At 41.7% G+C, this 17598-nt stretch overlaps 1 protein-coding gene across 2 annotated transcripts in view; it reads left to right on the forward strand.

Annotated features, from left to right (window-relative positions):
• Positions 1-509: 509 nt before the first annotated feature.
• The window catches only part of LOC130294135 (protein BTG3-like), a 35135-nt gene continuing 18046 nt past the window's right edge, over positions 510-17598 (forward strand). The window contains exon 1 of one of the 2 annotated variants that reach the window (XM_056543622.1): positions 510-567. The gene's annotated coding sequence lies outside the window, so the exon portion shown is untranslated. Of the gene's footprint in view, positions 568-11821; positions 11931-17598 lie in introns of those variants that run through there. The other variant, XM_056543621.1, reaches the window with a different exon arrangement.

The raw sequence follows: 17598 nt of genomic DNA on the forward strand, positions 1-17598 counted from the left end.
CCCCCACATTAGGTGCAGTACAGTTCCCCCACATTAGGCAGGCAGTGTTCCCCCCCCCCCCCCCACATTAGGTGCAGTACAGTTCCCCCACATTAGGCAGGCAGTGTTCCCTCACATTAGGCAGGCAGTGTCCCCCCCCCCCCCCACATTAGGTGCAGTACAGTTCCCCCACATTAGGCAGGCAGTGTTCCCCCACATTAGGCTGGCAATGTTCCCCCACATTAGGATGGCAGTGTTCCCCCACATTATTATTATTTTATTATTATTATTATTATTAGTTATTATTATTATTTATCATCATCATTATTATTATTAATTATTATTTTTATTTATCATTATTATTATTATTATTATTATCATCATTAATATTAATTATTATTTTTATTTATCATTTTTATTATTTATCATCATTATTTATCATTATTATTTTTATTTATCATTATTAATTATCATTATTATTAATTATTTTTTTTATTTATCATTATTATTGTTGTTGTTATATTATTATTCAGAACTGAAAACAATGGAAGGCTGAGCGAAATGTCCGAGCGGAAAACCATGAACCCAGTAGGATTTTTGTAACTTCAATTCATCAAATGTGTATTTATTTTTATTATAAAAATAAATTAATATTAACTATAGTCATAATAAATAATAATTATGCTACAAGACACCAGTCAGTGCATACACTTCAGTAATACAGGTAAAGAGCAGTACAGAATATGTAATACCTCCCTGTACTGTAGGGGGCGCAACCAAACACCAGTCAGTGCATGCACTTCAGTAATACAGGTAAAGAGTACAGAACATGTAATACCTCCCTGTATTGTAGGGGGCACTACCAGACACCAGTCAGTGCATGCACTTCAGTAATACAGGTAAAGAGTACAGAACATGTAATACCTCCCTGTACTGTAGGGGGCGCAACCAGACACCAGTCAGTGCATGCACTTCAGTAATACAGGTAAAGAGTACACAACATGTAATACCTCCCTGTACTGTAGATGGCACTACCAGACACCAGTCAGTGCATACACTTCAGTAATACAGGTAAAGAGTACAGAACATGTAATACCTCCCTGTACTGTAGGTGGTGCTACCAGACACCAGTCAGTGCATACACTTCAGTAATACAGGTAAAGAGTACAGAACATGTAATACCTCCCTGTACTGTAGATGGCGCTACCAGACACCAGTCAGTGCATACACTTCAGTAATACAGGTAAAGAGTACAGAACATGTAATACCTCCCTGTACTGTAGGTGGCGCTACCAGACACCAGTCAGTGCATACACTTCAATAATACAGGTAAAGAGGACAGAACATGTAATACCTCCCTGTACTGTAGGGGGCATTACCAGACACCAGTCAGTGCATACACTACAGTAATACAGGTAAAGAGTACAGAACATGTAATACCTCCCTGTACTGTAGGGGGCGCTACCAGACATCAGTCAGTGCATGCACTTCAGTAATACAGGTAGAGAGTAGTACAGAACATGTAATACCTTCCTGTACTGTAGGAGGCGCTACCAGACACCAGTCAGTGCATGCACTTCAGTAATACAGGTAAAGAGTACAGAACATGTAATACCTCCCTGTACTGTAGGGGGCGCTACCAGACACCAGTCAGTGCATACACTACAGTAATACAGGTAAAGAGTACAGAACATGTAAGGAGGGGTTTTACCAGTGAAATGTCTATTCTGATTGTCAGTTCTTCCAGCCACGTTCCAGTTCCATTTCTTCCAGACACGTTTCGCAGATCTGGACTGTCTGTAGCATTGGATGTTGAGTCTGGTTTCAAGTTACAATTGTCCAAAAAAGACAAGAAAAGACCAATGTATGTTGAAACTGTTGTATGTTGAGGCCATCGTAAGTTGAGGGATCAGTGTATCTATCTCATATCTATCTCATATCTATCTATCTATCTCATATCTATCTATCTCATATCTATCTATCTCATATCTATCTCATATCTATCTATCTCATATCTATCTCATATCTATCTATCTATCTCATATCTATCTACCTCATATCTATCTCATATCTATCTATCTCTATCTATCTATCTATCTCATATCTATCTATCTCTCATATCTATCTATCTATCTCATATCTATCTATCTATCTACAAAAGAAAAACCGCAGCTCACAAAAAAGTGTCTTCAGTGCAAAAAAGTGCTATTTGTATGTATCTCATATCTATCTGCTTTGAATTGTTATTGTCAGTTGAGACATTAAAACCAGTTTGACGATTTCCCGCCAGCCGCATCCAGTCATCCGGAACATTCCTCTGCCCTATAATGTGTTTGTTTTCCTCGTAGTCTCATGGTCTCGGCGGAGAGGTGTGTGAGGTTACAGTCTGCCTCAGGCCGCTCTGATGCTATGTGCGTGTGACGTGTGAACAGGATGTGCAGCCGTTGTGTAACACATAAACACGTCTGTGACTCACCGCCATTAGTGCTGCTCTGGCATAACGTAACGCTGCGGAGTGTGTGACCGAATTTTACTTTCTATAAAAGGGAACCGAAGATGGCTAAATTATTATTATATATTTTATCATCATCATTATTATTAATTAATATTTTTATTTCTCATTATTATTGTTTATCATCATTATTATTAATTATTATTTTATTTCTCATTATTATCATTTATCATCATTATTAATTATTATTTTTATTTAGCATTATTATAATTTATCATCATTATTATTTTTATTTAGCATTATTATTATTTATCATCATTATTTTTAATTCTTATTTTTATTTAGCATTATTATTATTTATTATCATTATTATTATTAATTATTATTTTTATTTAGCATTATTATTATTTATCATCATTATTTGTAATTATTATTTTTATTTATTATTTTTATCGTTGCTGTTATATTATTATGGAAGGCTAAGAAAAATTTCACAGCGGAAAACCATGAACCCAGTAGGATTTCTATTACTTCAATTCATCAAATTTGTACTTTATTTATTTTTATTATAAAAAGAAATGAATATTAACTATAGTAATAATAAATAATAATAATAATAATAATAATTATTATTATTATATTAAAAAAAGAATACGTAGTGTAAATGGGGCCTTACACTATTTCTGGAGCTGTTACCCAGCGTCGGTACATTGGTGTGTTTTCAGCACTGTGTGGCGGTGTTTACACTGTCTGGCGCCGTACAATAAATGATGTTTGCATTGCCCTCTGGTCTTAAAGGGGTGCTCCGATGGAAAACATTTATTTATTTATTTTTATGAACTGGTGCCAGAAAGTTGAACAGATTTGTAAATTACGTCTATTAAAAAATCTTAACCCTTCCAGTACTTTTTAGCAGCTGTATACTACAGAGGAAATTCTGTTCTTTTTGAATTTCTATTTTGTCTTGTCCACAGTGCTCTCTGCTGACACCTGATGCCCGTATCAGGATCTGTCCAGAGAAGAACAAAATCCCAATATGCTGCTCTGGACAGTTCCTGACACGGACAGAGGTGTCAGCAGAGAGCACTGTGGACATGACAAAAAAGAAATTCAAAAAGAACAGAATTTCCTCTGTAGCATACAGCTGCTAAAAAGTACTGGAAGGGTAAAGATTTTTTTTTTTTTTATAGAAGTAATTTACAAATCTGTTTAACTTTCTGGCACCAGTTGACTTATAAAGACCTTAAAAAAATGTTTTCCACTGGGGTACCCCTTTAAATGAAGGAATACAGAGATTTAATTATTTTTTATTTTTTTCAAATATACAATTTAGAATTTACATATTGTAAAATGAAAACAAAAATATGGCAGTAAAATAAGCAGCATGTGTTCCCTTTAAGCAGTGTTTCCCAACCAGTGCGCCTCCAGCTGTTGCAAAACTACAACGCCCAGCATGCCCGGACAGCCCTCGGCTGTCCGGGCATGCTGGGAGTTGTAGTATTGCAACAACTGGAAGCGAACTGGTTGGGAAACACTGCTTTGTAGACTGCTGACTTTTGTTGCATTATGGTGCGGATTTTAGTGTATGCTCTTTGCAGTTTCTATCATGTAGCCGAAGGCTGTCTGGGCATGCTGGGAATTGTAGTTTTGCCACCTGTTTTAAAAACGAAAACAAAAATACAGCAGTAAAATAGATATAAAAAGCAGCATGTGTCATTTAAAGCAATGTTTCCCCAACCAGAGTGCCTCCAGCTGTTGCAAAAACTACAACCCCCAGCATGCCCGGACAGCCGACGGCTGTCCGGGCATGCTGGGAGTTGTAGTTTTGCAACAGCTGGAGGCAAACTGGTTGGGAAACACCGCTTTGTAGATTTGCTGACTTTTGTTGCAGTATGGTGCGGATTTTAGTGTGTGCTCTGTCCAGTCGTATCGACCACGTTGTGTGTGGCAGTCCTGGCATGCTGGGAGTTGTAGTCTTGCACACATTCTTCTCCTTGTTTTGTTTACAGCTCCTGACCAAAATATTACGTGTGAACATGGCCTTACGGCAGTATTTTCGCTTTCATTTTACACTGTGTAAACTACATCTCCTGGCGGTGTTTTTTTTACTCCCAGAGGACCTGTGGGTCCGGGATACAGACCCGGATCTTTAGGTTTTTATTTTTTATTTTGTTCGCTTCTCTCTTGTTTTTCTTCATTGTATTCTTGTGTGTTTACAGTTTCTTCCGTTTGTAAAACAGTGTTCATTTTGTTACCACCAAATAATAAATATTATTGTTACTATAGTATTACAGCGATACATGTCCATACATTCTATATACAGTATAGTATAAGGTGCGTTCACACTGAGGAATTCAAGAGGAAAAATTTCGGTCAGGAAATTGTTGCTTTCTGTCATTTTATCCATCAAGTGGAATTTCCATGCGGAAAGGAAGAGGAATGAAGGAGGAGGCAATTTAAAGGGGTTATCCAAGAAAAAACTTTATATATCAACTGGCTGCAGAAAGTTAAACAGATTTGTTAATTATTTCTATTAAAAAATCTTAATCCTTTCAGTACTTATGAGCTACTGAAGTTGAGCTGTTCTTTTCTGTCTAAGTGCTCTCTGGTGACACGTGTCTCGGGAACTGTCCAGAACGGAAGCAAATCCCCATAGCAATATCGAACACATGGAGAAGGAGAAATGTCGGCACTGCCGCACTCACGATTCTGCCGGAGTATACTGGATCACTGCACCTTCAGGTCCAAATGCCACAAATCCGGTGCTCTGTCCGCCATAAGCATAAGCGTAGAAAACTTGAAAGAAGAGATCGCAGACGGCACTCACGGAAACAGCAAGAAGTTTTATTCGGGATCGCTGGTCCACGCAACAACAACGACAGGTAAGTCGACCGGTTTCGCGCTACACAGAGCGCTTACACGTGACCTCTGACATCAATTAACCCTTCCCCCTTAAATACATACACCAGGTAATACAAAAATAGAAAACTAGACATTACAGGGTTAAAAGCACAAAGCTTTCATTCTCAACATGTCAAAAAATCCCTTCCTTTCGGACAATTTGTCCGATTGAAACGGATAAATACCACTACGGAAACATTTGAAATACAGGCGAAACAATTATGGGACAGACTAAAAGAGAGGGGCTACCCTACATCTATCCTGAGTGAGGCACTATTTAAGGTCAGGAAAATACCTCGCAGTCAATTGTTGCATAAAAAACATAAAACACATGATAATGACCGTGCTAAATTAAATATAGAAAATCAAACAAAAAATTTTACGTTTTCCTTCATGTACAGCCCTATGGAAAATAAAATTAGGTCAGCGATACATAAAAATTGGCATATTCTCCAGCAGGATGATATCTTAAGTAAAACACAGTTGAATAAACCATTAATTTCTTTTCGCAGAACTAAGAATATTAGAGATCATATTGTACGAGGTAGATTACAAGATGATACGTCCAAAAATTGGATAGAAAAATCTAAACCACAAGGATGTTTTAAATGTGGACAGTGTAATTTATGTTCTCACATGATACAAACGAAAAACATACATTTAGGGTCACAGAATATTGATATCCATGATTTTGTGACATGTAAATCTACCTATATTGTTTATGCATTAGTTTGTACATGCGGTTTTTACTATATTGGGAAGACCATAAGACCTTTGCATAAAAGAATTAGGGAACACTTTCGCTCACTCACTACTGGAAAAGGCTGCCCAAAAGTAATAGAACATATGAAATATAAACACAATAACAAAATTGAAGATTTAAAATTCCTAGGATTAAAAACAGTTGCGCCCTTAAAATTTGGTGGAGATAGACACAAATTATTGTTACAAAAAGAATCTGAAATGATTATACTTACAGACGCCATAGGACCACTAGGATTAAACCTACGGGAGGATTTTAATGTATTTCCATAGTGCAGGTGGATGTTGTTAGCACAGGATCTATGTTCACACCTAGCGTTTTAAATACTATGCATTACCTCCGTTAGTGTTACACAGTTTTAGGCGCTGTTATAGCTAATTAGTAAATACTAATGCTAGTCTCTCTATACCACACACCATATTTGTGCTTTTAACCCTGTAATGTCTAGTTTTCTATTTTTGTATTACCTGGTGTATGTATTTAAGGGGGAAGGGTTAATTGATGTCAGAGGTCACGTGTAAGCGCTCTGTGTAGCGCGAAACCGGTCGACTTACCTGTCGTTGTTGTTGCGTGGACCAGCGATCCCGAATAAAACTTCTTGCTGTTTCCGTGAGTGCCGTCTGCGATCTCTTCTTTCAAATCCCCATAGCAAACCTCTTCTACTCTGTGCAGTTCCCGAGACAAGCAGAGATGTCAGCAGAGAGCACTGTTGTCAGACAGATAAGAACAACTCAACTTCAGCAGCTGATAATTATTGGAAGGATTAAGATTTTTTAATAGAAGTATTTTACAAATCTGTTTAACTTTCTGGAGCCAGTTGATCTAAAAAAAAAACAAAAAGTTTGTTCTACTTTTTGAAATTCTGCTTGAATTCCGCTTGAAAACGATGTCGGGCGGAATTTTTTATTTTTTTATTTTACCATTGATATCTATTGGTTTCTGCTCGCGGATTCCGTTTGAAAGAATGAACATGTTCTTTCTTCAGGCAGAAAGGAATTCAGCATCGGAATTCCGCTAGCGGAATTTCCGCAGTGTGAACAGGACAGCGGAAAAAAAATTAATGTTAATGGGCAGAGGAGATGCGAATTAATTTGGAACGGAGAATTCAAGAGGGGCCTAAAAAGAGGATCACTGGAAGAATGGATGGATGTAGGGAGGGTGGGGACAGAAGGAGAGATGAATCAAGAACTTATAGATAGGGTAACTATAGGTTTACTATAGATGAATCGGTCTATACACTTATACATCACTTACGCTTTGGACGGAATCCGCTCGAAAAGGCGGAGATGACGTGTGGCGAGCGGTCGTAGCGCTGCCTGATTCAATCGGTACATGCTGTGCATGGAATGTCTGCCAGGAATTTCTTTGGGGAAATATTCTATAGTGTGAACCCGGCCTTACATGTCTCTTTGGTATTGACCTGGCTTGTCTGACCTCCCCTGTATCCCTTAACACTTAGTCCAGTGTAGGGACCGTCACCCAGTTGGGGGCCAACGTATATGGCGGATTGTCCAAGTGGGTAGAGACAGTGGAAGGGGTCAATTCAGGACTGCACTATTCTCAACCTGACATGATAGATAAATAGAAGATAGATAAATAGATATGAGATAGATAGATAGATAGATATGAGATAGATAGATATGAGAGAGATATATATGAAATAGATAGATAAATAGAAGATAGATAGATATGAGATAGATAGATATATAGATAGATAGATAGATAGATAGATAGATAGATAGATAGATATGAGATAGATATGAGATAGATAGATAGATAGATATGAGATAGATAGATAGATATGAGATAGATAGATAAATAGATAGATATGAGATAGATATGAGATAGATATGAGATAGATAAATAGATAGATATGAGATAGATAGATCTCCTATTTATCTAATATCTATTAGTGCTGGGTGGTATATTGGTTCATACCGAATACCGAAAATTTTTTCCTGCACGATATGAATTTTGCCCATATCTCAATACCGGTTGTGCCCCTCCCCCCCTCGGATGAGTGAAATATCCGCCGCAGTGCGGTGTCCCCACATCGGGGAACTAATCATATGTGATCCGCGAGTGCTGTTCTGCTTTTCTTCCGCCCCCCAATGAATTATCAGCTGCGCTGTCCTCACATCTGTCCCCACATCATGTCACCCACACGCGCTCCTTTGTTCATCCTCCTATGTGTTGTGGGCCGCCGGCGCTAGAAATCTGTACTGTACTACAAATAACGTTGCCCGGGCTGCAAAAATAAACAAAATAAACTTTAACTCACCTTCTAACGTTCCCCGTTACCGGCCTCACGGTCCCTCTGCTGCGGTCCTGGGGTTGGGAACGTCACAGAGCCGCCAGCCTATCACCGGCCGCATCGATGTCCCACCTCTGCCGCTGATAGGCTGAGCCCACTGTCATGTAAGGAGCAGGCCGGCTTCATACATGACAGTGCGCTCAGCCTATCACCGGCCGCAGCTATGTCCCGCCCCGGCCAATGATAGGCTGGCAACTCTGTGACTTTCCCGTCCCAAGGAAACAGCAAGAGGACCGCAGCGCAGGACAGTAAAGACAGTACCAGCCCCTCGTGATGTCACAGCCCGCCCCTTTCAATACAAGTCTATGGGAGGGGCGTGGCGGTCGTCATGCCCCCTCCCATAGACTTGCATTAAGGGGACGGGCCGTGATGTCACGAGGGGCGGCGCCATGACGTCACGCTGCTCCGTCCCCCGTATCGCCCGTCATTACGCACAGAGCGAACTCGCTCTGTGCTGTAATGATAGCGCGGTGCCGCAGCGGGGATCCCGGGGGTCCCCAGCAGGGGATAAGATGTCTAGGGGCGGAGTACCCCTTTAAATACTGTGGAACCACCATCACTTACTATCACTAATATCTATATTATATATCTGTCTATCTATCTATGTGATAGCTATATACAGTCATGGCTGTAAATGTTGGCACCCCTGAAATTTTTCTAGAAAATGAAGTATTTCTCACAGAAAAGGATTGCAGTAACACAGGTTTTGCTATACACATGTTTATTCCCTTTGTGTGTATTGGAACTAAACCAAAAAAGGGAGGAAAAAAAGCAAATTGGACATAATGTCACCAAACTCCAAAAATGGTCTGGACAAAATTATTGGCCCCTTTCAAAATTGTGGATAAATAAGATTGTTTCAAGCATGTGATGCTCCTTTATACTCACCTGGGGAAAGTAACAGGTGTGGACAATATAAAAATCACACCTGAAAGCAGATAAAAAGGAGAGAAGTTCACTTAGTATTTGCATTGTGTGTCTGTGTGTGCCAAACTAAACATGGACAACAGAAAGAGGATAAGAGAACTGTCTGAGGACTTGAGAACCAAAATTGTGGAAAAATATCAACAATCTCAAGGTTACAAGTCCATCTCCAGAGATCTAGATTTGCCTTTGTCCACAGTGCGCAACATTATCAAGAAGTTTACAACCCATGGTACTGTAGATAATCTCCCTGGGCGTGGACGGAAGAGAGAAAATGATGAAAGGTGTCAACGCAGGATAGTCCGGATGGTGGATAAGCAGCCCCAAACAAGTTCCAAAGATATTCAAGCTGTCCTGCAGGCTCAGGGAGCATCAATGTCAGTGTGAACTATCCGTCCACATTTAAATGAAATGAAACACTATGGAGGAGACCCAGGAGGACCCCACTATGGAGGAGACCCAGGAGGACCCCACTATGGAGGAGACCCAGGAGGACCCCACTGCTCACACAGAGACATAAAAAACAAGACTAGATTTTGCCAAAATGAACTTGAGTAACCAAAATCCTTCTTGGAAAACGTCTTGTGGACAGATGAGACCAAGATAGAACTTTTTGGTAAAGCGCATCATTCTACTGTTTACCGAAAACGTAATGAGGCCTACAAAGAAAAGAGCACAGTACCTACAGTGACATATGGTGGAGGCCAGTGATGTTTTGGGTTGTTTTGCTGCCTCTGGCACTGGGGGCCTTGAATGTGTACAAGACATCATGAAATCTGAGGATTACCAATGGATTTTGGGTCACACTGTACAGCCCAGTGTCAGAAAGCTGGGTTGTGTCCGAGATCTTGGGTCTTCGAGCAGGACAATCACCCCAAACATACGTCAAAAAGCCCCAGAAATGGCAACAAAGTGCTGGAGAGTTCTGAAGTGTCAGCAATGAGTCCAGATCTAAATCCCATTGGTCACCTGTGAAGAGATCTTAAAATTACGGTTGGGAAAAGGCGCCTTCCAATAAGAGACCTGGAGCAGTTTGTAAAGGAAGAGTGGTCCAACATTCCGGCTGAGAGGTGTAAGAAGCTTATTGATGGTTATAGGAAGACACTGATTTCACTTATTTTTTCCAAAGGGTGTGCAACCAAATATTAAGTTAAGGGGCCAATAATTTTGTCCAGCCCATTTTTGGAGTTTGGTGACATTATGTCCAATTTGCTTTTTTCCCTCCTTTTTTGGTTTAGTTCCAATACACACAAAGGGAATAAACATGTGTATAGCAAAACTTACTGCAATCCTTTTCTGTGAGAAATGCTCCAGGGCGCCAACATTTACGGCCATGACTGTAGATAGATATGAGATGGATGGATAGATAGATTTGAAATGTACAGATAAATATAGGATAAATGGACCACATATATACACCCTCTAGATTGTTGTCTCACTATTCTTGAAAAAGTTGAGACAACAACAAGGGCAACCGAAATGTTGCATCCTGGACACTTGATGGATAAAGCTCTTCACCTAATTTCACCTTATGGAGTGCGGCATGTCATCTCTTTTGGACTATATTATGAGACAGTCACCTGGGTTCTCCCCCTTTGGGAACACTTGGTTTGTGTATTTGGCAATGCTGCTTCTTCTCCTGTGTGTAGATAGAGAGATGGATAGATAGATATGAGATAGATATATAGATATGAGATAGATAGATATGAGATAGATATGAGACAGATAGATAGATAGATAGATAGATATGAGACAGATAGATAGATAGATATGAGATAGATAGATAGATAGATATGAGATAGATAGAAATGAGATAGATAGATAGATGGATGGATAGATAGATATGAGATAGATAGATATGAGACAGATAGATAGGTAGATATGAGATAGATAGATATGAGATAGATAGATAGATAGATAGATAGATAGATATGAGATAGATAGATAGATATGAGATAGATAGATATGAGATAGAAATGAGATAGATAGATAAATGGATGGATGGATAGATAGATATGAGATAGATAGATAGATGTGCGATAGATAGATATGAAATAGATAGATAGATAGATATGAAATAGATAGATAGATAGATATGTATAAATGGGGTATATGATGAGATCTATATTTAATACCTGTGATCTGTGTGTTGTATAGATTATGGCTCTATAAATATACAGTCTCTATACACCTACACGTATACAGTATCTATAGATATAATGAGATGTCTGAGTAATGTAGTATAAGTCTATAAATATACAGTAAGCATACACCTACACTCTGGATAGATATATATATATATTATAATCAGAGGTATATAGTATATACAGTATACAGTAAACATTACAGATCCCCATCTATATACACACACATCAGCTGGGATGCCCCTCTGCCCTCTATGTACCCTGGACCAGGGCTTTACCAGCAGTGACTTCCCTCCGCTCGCGCCGGCCCCCAGGATGTCCATATATGGCGTGTGACGTCACCGCCGGGGATTCCCTCCCCCTGAGTGTGAGTCATAAGGGTTCCAGTCAGCGCGTGTTCCTGCTCAGTGATCACACAAAGAGCTTCGGCGGCGGCGGCGGCGGCGGTGCCAGGTGAGTGCCAGCTCCGGCCATGTGCTCCTCACTGTGCCCTCTATTGTTTCTACCCCGAGATCCTTCTATTCACCGACACTTCTTCACTTACTTCTTCACTTTTCTTTAGTGTTTCCCAACCAGGGTGCCTCCAGCTGTTGCTAAAACTACAAGTCCCAGCATGCCCGGACAGCCGAAGGCTGTCCGGGCATGCTGGGACTTGTAGTTTTGCAACAGCTGGAGGCACCCTGGTTGGGAAACACTGACTTAGACTGAAATATCAGCCATGTGCTTCATTGTCTCAGGGTGGGCAGGGGCATCAAGTGGTTGGAGGGGGCAAATAATGGCAGCCATAGAGAGGGTGGTGAGGGTCACTGAGAGGTGGGCACAGAGAACATCTTAGGAGCCTTTGTATTAATATGATTATAATTTATATTATTATATTATTGTTAAATATATATATATATATATATTTTTTTTTTATATTATATTATATATATATATATATATATATATATATATATCTATATATATATCTCAATTAAACATTAATAATAAATATATATTATTAAACTATGTGTTAGTTTTCTAGTCTTTGGTGAACTGTCAGTCCCAGCATGATTTCTGGGGAGAGAGGAGTAAGGAATGCTGGGACTTGTAGTCTTTTTCATATTCTTTGTGTTGCTGTGACTGTATGGTGGCCACATGGTGAAGACTAGGACACCCCAGTACATGGAGACATGTGCCTGGTGGTGCAATACTTGTGACCTCATCCTGGAATACACAAAATGACACGACGGCCAATCAGAATCCACAAGGACCTCCGACTGTTGTCTCCTTGGGGCAATGTTACCATGACAGGCCTTTAAAGGGGTACCCCACTGGAAAACATTTTTTTTTTTTTTAAATAAATCAACTGGTGCCAGAAAGTTAAACAGATTTGTAATTGTAATGTTGAGTTCTGGGCTCAACATACAATGGTTTCAACATACAATGGAGGTCCTGGAACCAATTAATATTGTAACTTGAGGGACCACTTTAGTTCGAAGAGTTCATCTTGGAGAGGGTCAGCTGTAGAGGAGAAAATATGGGGAGAGGGTCAGCTGTAGAGGAGAAAATATGGGGAGAGGGTCAGCTGTAGAGGAGAAAATATGGGGAGAGGGTCAGCTGTAGAGGAGAAAATATGGGGAGAGGGTCAGCTGTAGAGGAGAAAATATGGGGAGAGGGTCAGCTGTAGAGGAGAAAATATGGGGAGAGGGTCAGCTGTAGAGGAGAAAATATGGGGAGAGGGTCAGCTGTAGAGGAGAAAATATGGGGAGAGGGTCAGCTGTAGAGGAGAAAATATGGGGAGAGGGTCAGCTGTAGAGGAGAAAATATGGGGAGAGGGTCAGCTGTAGAAGAGAAAATACGGGAGCTGAAGGTTATTTCCTCTGCCTTTTGTTTTACTCTTGTGGTTCACCATCTAGAGGGGTAGCACCTACTATGGCGCACGATTTTGCTCACCTTGTTGTTTGTATCCCCCTTGAACCCTTCCATGACCCTTACAATGTCCCACCTCAATGTTTGCAAAGGGTTTAGTTTCCCTTGAGAGGAGAGTCCTGGACACACATGAGATAGCGGAATGTTTGTTCAGCCGACACCTGTCTCTCCTGATTCCCCCCATACACACACTTGGGTTGGCCAAATGGCGGTGGGTAAGTAGAGAAAACTGCTGTCATACTTCTTTGGCCACTAGGGTTGCCACCTGGCCGGTATTTTGGCCACCCTGACGGTATTTATCCAACCAATCCTCCAACTATACCAGTGTATACCAACTACACCAGTGTATACCATACTATACCAGTGTTTCCCAACCAAAGCGCCTCCAGCTGTTGCATAACTACAACTCCCAGCATGCCCAGACAGCTGTTTCTGGGCATGCTGGGAGTTGAAGTTTTGCAACTGCTGGAGGCACCCTGGCTGGGAAACACTGACCTATACTACTATTTAGTCCAACAGGCTGGGAGTTGTAATTTAGCAACAGCTGGAGGCACCCCTGGTTGGAAAACACTGACCTATACTATATACTACTATATAGTCCAACATGCTGGGAGTTGTAGTTTTGCAACAGCTGGAGGCGCCCCTGGTTGGTAAAGACTGACCTATACTATTTACTATATAGTCCAACATGCTGGGAGTTGTAATTTAGCAACAGCTGGAGGCACCCCTGGTTGGGAAACACTGATCCATACACTACTATATAGTCCAACATGCTGGGAGTTATAACTTAGCAACAGCTGGAGGCACCCTGGTTGGGAAACACTGATCTATATTACTATTTAGTCCAACATGCTGGGAGTTGTAATTTAGCAACAGATGGAGGCACCCCTGGTTGGGAAACACTCATCTATACACTACTCTATAGTCCAACATGCTGGGAGTTATAACTTAGCAACAGCTGGAGGCACCCTGGTTTGGAAACACTGACTAATACACTACTATATAGTCCAACATGCTGGGAGTTGTAATTTAGCAACAGCTGGAGGCACCCCTGGTTGGGAAACACTCATCTATACACTACTCTATAGTCCAACATGCTGGGAGTTATAACTTAGCAACAGCTGGAGGCACTCCTGGTTTGGAAACAATATACTGCTATATAGTCCAACATGCTGGGAGTTGTAGTTTTGCAACAGCTGGAGGCACCCCTGGTTGGGAAACACTGACCTATACTATATACTACTATATAGTCCAACATGCTGGGAGTTGTAGTTTTTGTTTGGGGCAGCTGCTGAGCCACAGGCTGTATCAGGGCATGCTGGGAGTTGTAGTTAGTAACTAACTGCAACTCCCGAATTTAATTTAAAAAAGCGATCAAAAAGTCCCATCAAAACAAACATGGTCCTGTTAAAAACTACAGATCGGGGCCCAAAAAATTAGCCCTCATACAGACCCGTTACGGCTCGGCGCTGGGTGTGATTTCCTGTGTTACACGGCACAGGTAGCGTCTTACATCAGCCCGTGTTTATGTTTTCGTCTTGCCCAGCTGACTGGTGAGAGTGTGAGTGCTGGGGGAGGAGTGAGGGACTTTACTCACTTCCCTGTTAGTATTGTGTAACGTACCAGGTAGATGTGGTGGTTGGGGGAGGCAGAGCGATCTGTAGGTCCAGGTTCTTGTTGTCACAGGCATTTCCATAACAATGTGCCCAACGTTTATTTCCTCAGAGCAGTAAAGTCATCAGGGTGGGGGGGGGGGGGGGGGGGTGAATGTAAATGATTTAACCATTTATTATCCTGGATCTGGAGGTGATGAACGTGATCTGTAAGGGAACTGCTTAAAGGGGTACTCCGGTGGAAAACTTTTTTTTTTTTTTTTTTAATCAACTGGTACCAGAAAGTTAAACAGATTTGTAAATTAACCATACAAAAGAACGATAGCATGCACTCACCACATAAACCGTGTCTAGGTGTCCGGAATCACTGGGAAGCATCGGGGAAGAAGCGCGCACTGTCGTGTGAAATGACCAGCGTGGCCTCTGAGCGCTTCGGCGTCTTCCCAGTCACCCCGAACCTCCGGAGTTTTCAAAGGAGATGAATGTATGGTCAGCGGGGGTCCGATCTCAGGACCCCTACCTCTCCTGATAATGAAGGGCCAGAGTGTCAATTAGGGTTTGCCGCCCCTTTAGCCGCATGCCACCCAACTGTGCGGGGATCTGGAGGCGATCCTCCTCATAAGCACTGAGGCCCCTTCTATCCGAGGGTTGGTCGGGGTCCCCCATAATCATTAAGTCAACCCATATACCAGTGGTCTATAAACTGTGGACCTCCGGCTTTTGCAAAACTACAACTCCCAGCATGCCCGGACAGCCAGGCTTATCTTCCCTTTATCTGTTTTCAGAAAGTCTGGTTGCTATGAACACGCTGCCTAGCAACCACATTCATTAGGTCGCTTTTAAAGGATTTGTTTATGAGTTCAAAGGATGGACAGTTCCTCTAAATCATTGGACTCCAAATGGTGGCCATCCAGCTATGCAAAACTACAACTCCCAGCATGCCCTGACAGCCAAGCTGATCTTCCCTTTCTTTATCTGTTGTTGGATAATCTGGTTGCTATGGATATTCTGCCTAGTAACCACATTCATTAGGTTGCTTTGATCGTTTTTCTTATAAGTTAAAAGGATGGACAGTTCCTCTAAATCATTGGACTCCAAACTGTGGCCCTCCGGCTGTTGCAAAACTACAACTCCCAGCATTCCCGGACAGCCAAGCTGATCTTCCCTTTGTCTGTTGTCGGACAATCTGGTTGCTATGGACATTCTGCCTAGCAACCACATTCAATATGTCGCTTTGGTAGGAATTTGTTTATGAGTTGAAAGGATGGACAGTTCCTCTAAATCGGTGGTCTCCAAACGGTGACCGTCCAGCTATGCAAAACTACAACTCCCAGCATGCCCAGACAGCCAGGCTGATCTTCCCTTTATTTGTTGTTGGACAATCTGGTTGCTATGGACGTTCTGCCTAGCAACCACATTCATTATGTCGCTTTGATAGCATTTGTTTATGAGTTGAAAGGATGGACAGTTCCTCTAAATCATTGGACTCCAAACTGCAACTCCCAGCATGCCCAGACAGCCAAGCTGATCTTCCCTTTATCTGTTGACGGACCATTTGGTTGCTATGGACATTCTGCCTAGCAACCACATTCATTAGGTTGCTTTGATAGGATGGACAGTTCCTCTATATCGGTGGTCTCCAAACAGTGGCCCTCTAGCTATTGCAAAACTACAACTCCCATCATGCCCGGACAGCCGTTGGCTGTCCGGGCATGCTGGGAGTTGTAGTTTTGCGACATCTGGAGGTCCACGGTTTGACGACCGCTGCCATCTTGTATTTTGGGATTTCCGATTATCCCAGGTATAGAAGAGACTTGCTGTTGACGCTCTCAGCTCTGCTATATCCTCCCCGGGGGCAGCCAGTATACGGTCAGGCCTCATTTGCATTGCAAAACCTTTTAGCGTCGTGCTGGGAAATTCGGCTATAACATAACTTCACGCTTCCTTCCTCGTAGGTTTTTACTCTTTCTTCCCTGACGTGTGAGGTAAACTCCTCTCAGGTGCCGTCACTTCCTTGTATGCGATTCGGGCAGCGTCTTCTCACATAAACACTTACCAGAGAAATCTGCCACATACAAGGAAGGGCTCAGGGGACTCTAGAGCAGTGGTCTCCAAACCTTGGACCTCCAGAGGTTGCAGAACCACAACTCCCAGCCTGGCCGGACAGCCAATGCTCTAGAGTCTTACCTCCATCTGAATAGATTGTGTTGTTCTCTGTTATCAGCCATTTTTTGAAGTGCTGACTGTAGCGTTCTGCTAAGGAAATGCTCAAGAAATCCCTTCAGCCGGAATCACTGCTATGTCACGTCTCCATTTTATAGATGCGTCTGACCGCCAGGAGTCTCACACTTTCTCAGCTGCTGCAGGGCATCGTAACACATACCTTAGCTGCTGCTGCAGAACATTATGATACACACCTCAGCTGCTGCAAAACCTCATGACACACACCTCAGGCGATGCATAGCCTCCTAACAGACACCTCAGCTGCTGCAGGGCATCATAATACATGCTTCAGTTGCTGAAGAACATTATAATACACACAAGGTGATCATAATACATGCCTCATCTGCTGCAGAACCTCCTATCACACACTTCCG

This window comes from Hyla sarda, chromosome 10 (genome assembly GCF_029499605.1).
Source record: "Hyla sarda isolate aHylSar1 chromosome 10, aHylSar1.hap1, whole genome shotgun sequence".
Lineage (NCBI taxonomy): Eukaryota > Metazoa > Chordata > Amphibia > Anura > Hylidae > Hyla > Hyla sarda.